We start from the raw sequence: 5,936 nt of genomic DNA, 5'->3' as shown, positions 1-5,936 counted from the left end.
CCCCCCCACCCCCTCTTCTTCTTCTTTTGTATTTATTTTCATGGTTACTTTCTACTTTTGATAATAGAAATTTTTTTTTTTAATTTTCAGGAGTGATAAAAAAGACATTTTTCTTTTTAGGTAAATGTATGTAAATAAAAATAATCTATTTAAAGGAAAACTATTTGGCAAAAACCATGAAGATGATATGAGGATTAATGAAGCATAGGAACCCTTGTCCAAGTAACCTTCCATATATTCAAAGAGAATAACCTGGAAGAGGATGGCATTAAAGCTCACTCTGCCCCTACACACATACATGCACCTGGCAGAACTGAATGAAACCATGTAGCACACCATGTCAAACCACAGAATCTCATATTTCTAACAGAATTTAAAAGGAAAACACTTCAGAGTCTTTGTCTTTTTTTTTTTTCATGTCACAATGCCCTTTGCAGCATCCAGCAACAACCACCAACTAGCCCTGCAATTGGACCTAACAGAGTCTTCTAAATTCTAAGGTCTTGGCATTTTCAGAACCTAGACTCATTATGTGAGAGAGCAACCATGAGCGCTCCTTCCTATTAGTGATGAAAGGATTGAAATGAATATCTTTGAGTTTACTTGTCGAGCTGGCATTTAGAAAGAAAAACTTCAAACGGTGTTTGATTTCCATAATGTTTTATTCCTTTGCATAAAGCATTTTTTAGGCATCGCTTTCAGATAAAAAAAAAAAAGATAAATTTGAGAGACACTTTTCATCAATAGCAAACTATGTTTTTATTAAAATAAATGATACAGTAACATTTTGCCTTCTAGACAATATAAGACAGACAACATGATCTGGCATTTGATCAAATTATTTGGAAACATTAAAGATCTTAACTTAGATCAAAATTTGAGAAAGCTATGTTTCCCAAAACACCAACTTGATCAGATTAGCTTTCATAATATTTATCAACCAAGTATTTTTGAGCTTCTACTATGTACTCAGCTAGACACTAAAAAACATACATAGAATTATAATTTGTGGGATCTTCTCTTAATAGATTTATGATACAATTAGGGAGACTATACTGACCTACAAGAAATACTTAGACAGTAATAAATTGGAGTAAATATTTACATGGTAGTAAAATAATAAAAATTTTATGTGGGAGTTATGAAGAAGAAAGAAACAACTGAAGGTTACAGCAGCCTAAGAATATTTCTCAGTGGAATTCGTTTATTTTTAAAAGATAGGTGAATTTTGAAGTGAAAAAAGGAAGATAAAGGTGTTTCATGATTGAAAACATGATTAAAGCAGGATTTGGCATGATGTCTGGAGTGGCTATGAAGAAAATATGTAAGACATGTGGTACCAGCTTGGGTGGAGAATGGAGTTTGTGAATGTTATTGGTGATAGAAAATGTCAGGATAAATAGAATGAGACCAAACTGCGAGAGACCTTGAAAACTAGCCTCAGTATTAGCTGATTCATAAGCAGTAGAGAAACCATCCTCATGGGTTGTTGTGAGGATTAAATGAGATAATATTTGTGAATAGAAATGATATTTTCAGAATATTTGTCTAAACAACATGGATAAACCTAGAGGGTATTATGCTAAGTGAAATAAGTCAGACAGAGAAAGACAAATACTATATAATTTCACTTGTATGTGGAATCTAAAAAAACAGAAAACAAATAAATGAACAGCAAAACAGAAACAAACTCACAGATACAGAAAACATTTTGATGCTTACCAGATGCGAGAAGGTTTAGGGGGATGGGTGAAAAAGAGAAGGGATTTAGATATACAAATTGCCAATTATAAAAACAGTCATGGGGCTATAAAGTACAGCATAGGGAATATAGTTAATAACATTCTAATAACTATGTATGGTGTCAGATGGGTACTAGACTTACGGTGGTGATCACTTTCTAAGTTATATAAATGTCTAATCACTATGTTGTAAACCTGAAACGAATATAATATTTTATGTCACTGTAACTGAAAAAAAACTTTTAATTAATTAATAAGAGGAATATTTATCTAACAATAATAGGCAAGATAAATTGAAATGAAAGAAGGAAGTTAAGAAGCCAGGTAGAAAGCTGTTTCTATATTCCAGATTTGAGTCAACGAGGGTCTTTTCTTTATCTAGAGATAAAGAAAAGAGCCAAATAAGAAACATTTTAAAATAAAAATCTGGTAATTTATATTTTGATTCATTCATCACTTATTGATCAAGAGCTATGTGCTAGGCACTGAGCCAATCACATGCAGAGTTGGTAGAACTCAGTGAGATTTTGTACATAAGAAATTCGTGAGAGGTGTCAAACATTTCTAAACTAAGAGGTCGGATAAAGGCAGCATCTTAACTGAGACAGTCAGGGGAATTGAAAAAGGGAAGTGGATTTTGTTGAGAAAGATAATCAGCTCCAACCTGGATATTTGAAATTTAGGATTGTCTATCACCATTTATTTTGCCAAACAGTGGGCTAGATGCTAAAGCTACGAGGAGGTGTAAGACAAGGTCCCTATCTTCAAAGAGCTTACACTTAAACCAGGGAGAGAAGAAATATTAACAAAATGGTAAGTGACAATACAAAGTGACATATACTAACTAACAAATAAGTGGTACGGATAACAAATGCTACAGAATTTCAGAAGAGGGAGGTAGCACTGTGGTTAGAACAGCCTGAGGAAGATTTGTGGAAGATGTAACATTGTGCAGAATATAGAAAATCAGATAGTAACAACAATGCAGTAACTACTATTTGTTAACTGTTTGACTTATACTCATACATCCCATTCACATATATTACCTCATTTAATCCTCACTACAATTCTATAATACAGGTACATAAGAGGAGATGGAGGCTTGGAGAGATGAAGTATGCTACATGAGTTAATACAGTTGGTAAAAAGTAGAATTAAAATATTAACCCAACTTTGACACAAAAGACCATAATTTTAATCACTGCTCTACAAGGAAGAGAGAGAAATTATAGGAACTAAAAGTAAGGAGCAAATTTAAGGGATATAAAAGTACTTGGGGCAGATTAATAAATTAATTTAGAGCATAATAATAATTATAGTTTATATACAGTAGTTACTATGTAATAGGCACTATTATAAGTATTTTACATTAACCTACTTAATCTTCCAATAATCCAATGAAGTAAGTTATATTATTATCCCCATTTTACAGATAAGGAAATTAGATGATACTGCTAGTAAGTGGCAGTTTGGATCTGAACTCAGAACTCTGACACCAGAATCCATGCTTTTAATCTGCATACTATCATGCCTTTTGATTTCAGCACAGGTTAAAGATTAAGTCTTAGAATTTGGAAAGAGTAGATATACAGAAATAGAAGGGCATAAAAATGAGCTAGAGAACGAATATAAAGCCAAGCCAAGGCACAACTTTAGGGGCATACACAGTTGGAGACAAAAAGGGGAAGAAATGCTGACAAAGGAAATAAACTGGAGGGCCACCAAAAGACACTAAAGAGAGGTTCATCCATCAGAGAATGTGGTCAGCAGAATAAATACTGCTGAGAAGATAAAGTGAACTAAATAAAACTGACTGAAAAAAAGAATACTGGTTATCTTATAGAAAGCAGTCTCGGGGATGGAAGTCAAAGTTCAAGAAGTTACTAAGAGAATGGAAGAGAAGGGAGTAGGGGCGCTGAGTATAGACTACACATTTTAGGAGACTGACAGTGATAAGAGAGAAAGGGCATGAGCTAACAGTGTTGGCAAGGTCAGTTCTCTCTCTTGCCCTTAGGGACTTAGTTATGGAAAGATACTCCACTCCTTCCAACCATAAACTGGAATAGAAGTCCCTCCTTTAATATTAATTCAAACAAAAGTGATACATTAGTAAAGGGCAAACAGGACCTTACTCTGAGTTCTTGTGCTCTCTTTCAGGGCAATTCTGTTCTGTACTACTCAATCTAATAGTCCTTCTTTACATACTGTTTCAAGTTGTAGCTTATTATCAGATATTGCTGTAGGTAGACTATTTCATTCTTCTGAGATTTTCCACTTGGTTATCTCTTTATGTTCTCCAAGGTTCAACTCAAATGCCACTGCCTTTTTGAGGCCTTCTCTGACCCCAGTTAGTGAAAGCCTCTGCTCTATGTCCCTATAGAACCCTGTCCCTACCCCATTATAGCACTCCACTATAACTGTTAGCATTTTTATTGGTCTCCTCTTACATAGACAACAAGCTCTTGTGGGAAGAGAGTGAGGTTTTCGTTGCTGGCTTCTCAATGCCAAACACAGTGCCTGACGTAGAGTAGGTACCTGGAAGTGTTTATTGAACAAAGCAGTAAATAAAGGAAAGTTGGATTAAAAGGCATCGAGTAGTACTTTATCCATTCAATCCACCAGTTATCTCCTAAGGACAAGCTCAGTACTAGGCTTCCAAAAGTCACTTGACTTTAACATGGCGCATCACACCAAGCTCCTTACCCATAAGATAGAGTCTTTTCAGTCTCCAGAAACTGAAAATAGGAACTTTTTATTTTTTTATTTTTTTAGGCAGGGCAACCCTTGGTTGACCTTACAGATTGCAAGGACTTTGAGAGCTTCCAATCCCTTATTTTTTATTTTTTATGCCTACAGCACCTGGTCTTCCTAGGTGGTCTCCCATCCAAGTATTAACCAGACTCGACCCTGCTTAGCTTCCAAGATCAAACAGGATTGGGCCTGTTCAGGGTGGCATGGCCATAGACAAAAATAGGAACTTTTTAAACCTTGTAACCCCCTTTCATCATGTCTCTGAAACAGAGGTGTAAGTGGACATAAGCATTCTTATTCTTGTTCACAGATAAAGAAACTAAGGCAGAAAGCAGTGGAATAATTGTAAGTAGCTCATCTCTTATTAGAATCTCAGAGTCTCTCAAGAATCACATGGTTTACTCAGTCTGTGCTGAAATTCTAGATGAGACTTGTCTGTGACTCTATTACCCTCCATCCATCTCCTACAGATACTCATACACCCTATAACTGACTCCCATTTCCACAACCGTATTCTCGGGCCTAGGCAAACCTGTCCCTATACCAAATACACAGTTATTTGCAAAAGCATCACTCAGACACTATCAAGAATCTTGCTATTAGCTAGGGTTCTTCCCCAAGTTCACACCCTGCAGATCAGGATGTGAACCATCAAAGGCTAGATTTCCGTCCTGTAGAACAAGGGTCCCTAACCCCCCAGGCTGTGGCCTGGTACCGGTCTGTGGCCTGTTAGGAACTGGGCCGCACAGCAGAAAGTGAGCAGTGGGTAAGGGAGCAAAGCTTCATCTGTATTTACAGCCTCTCCCCAGTCATAACTGCCTCAACTTCACCTCAGATCATCAGGCATTAGATTCTCATAGGAGCATTGGTCCCTAGTGCCAAAAAGTTGGGGACCGCTGTTGTCGAAGCTTACAACAAAGGGTAGAGGGATTGGCAATCCAGATATACAAACAATTTGGTTAATTTCTGTTTATTTGATCCATTTTCTTTGATCCATGTGAGATGAGTTAAAAGAATTGTTTACCTGGCATCTGTCCTCTGAGGCTTGAGCATTCAAATATACTAAATAGATGATTCGCCACAAAACTTCAGCTCTGTCCATTTGTGAACTCAACAGCAAAGTCGGGTTTTTGAGTAAGTGGGCTGTGTTCCTTGTTAATTTGTAAGTTTTAAGGCACTTGGGCATCTGGCTCCATTTAATGCTGAAATGTCATAGTGCATCCTGGTTATGGTTCCAAGCCATAAAAATCAAGGAAAGGGTAAAATATAGGCTACTTTTCTGTTTAAGACAGATATTTGGCAATTATATTCAACTCGAGAAGTTGAAGTTCAAATTGTTTAGTATTTATGCTGAAAATAATTAAAACTGAGGGCAAGAAATAAGAGGCCAAAGTTGGAGTTAAGAGAGAGAGGAGAGGCTCTGCTACTATGTAGTAAATCAAT

The 5,936-nt window shown here is 36.3% G+C and overlaps 1 pseudogene; it reads right to left on the bottom strand.

Annotated features, from left to right (window-relative positions):
• Positions 1 to 4,589: 4,589 nt before the first annotated feature.
• LOC112469721 lies at positions 4,590 to 4,708 on the bottom strand (annotated as a pseudogene).
• Between the last annotated feature and the right edge of the window lie 1,228 nt (positions 4,709 to 5,936).

Source organism: Pteropus alecto, unplaced genomic scaffold (assembly GCF_000325575.1).
Source record: "Pteropus alecto unplaced genomic scaffold, ASM32557v1 scaffold86, whole genome shotgun sequence".
Classification (NCBI taxonomy): Eukaryota; Metazoa; Chordata; class Mammalia; order Chiroptera; family Pteropodidae; genus Pteropus; species Pteropus alecto.
This window is presented reverse-complemented; position numbering and strand designations above follow the sequence as displayed.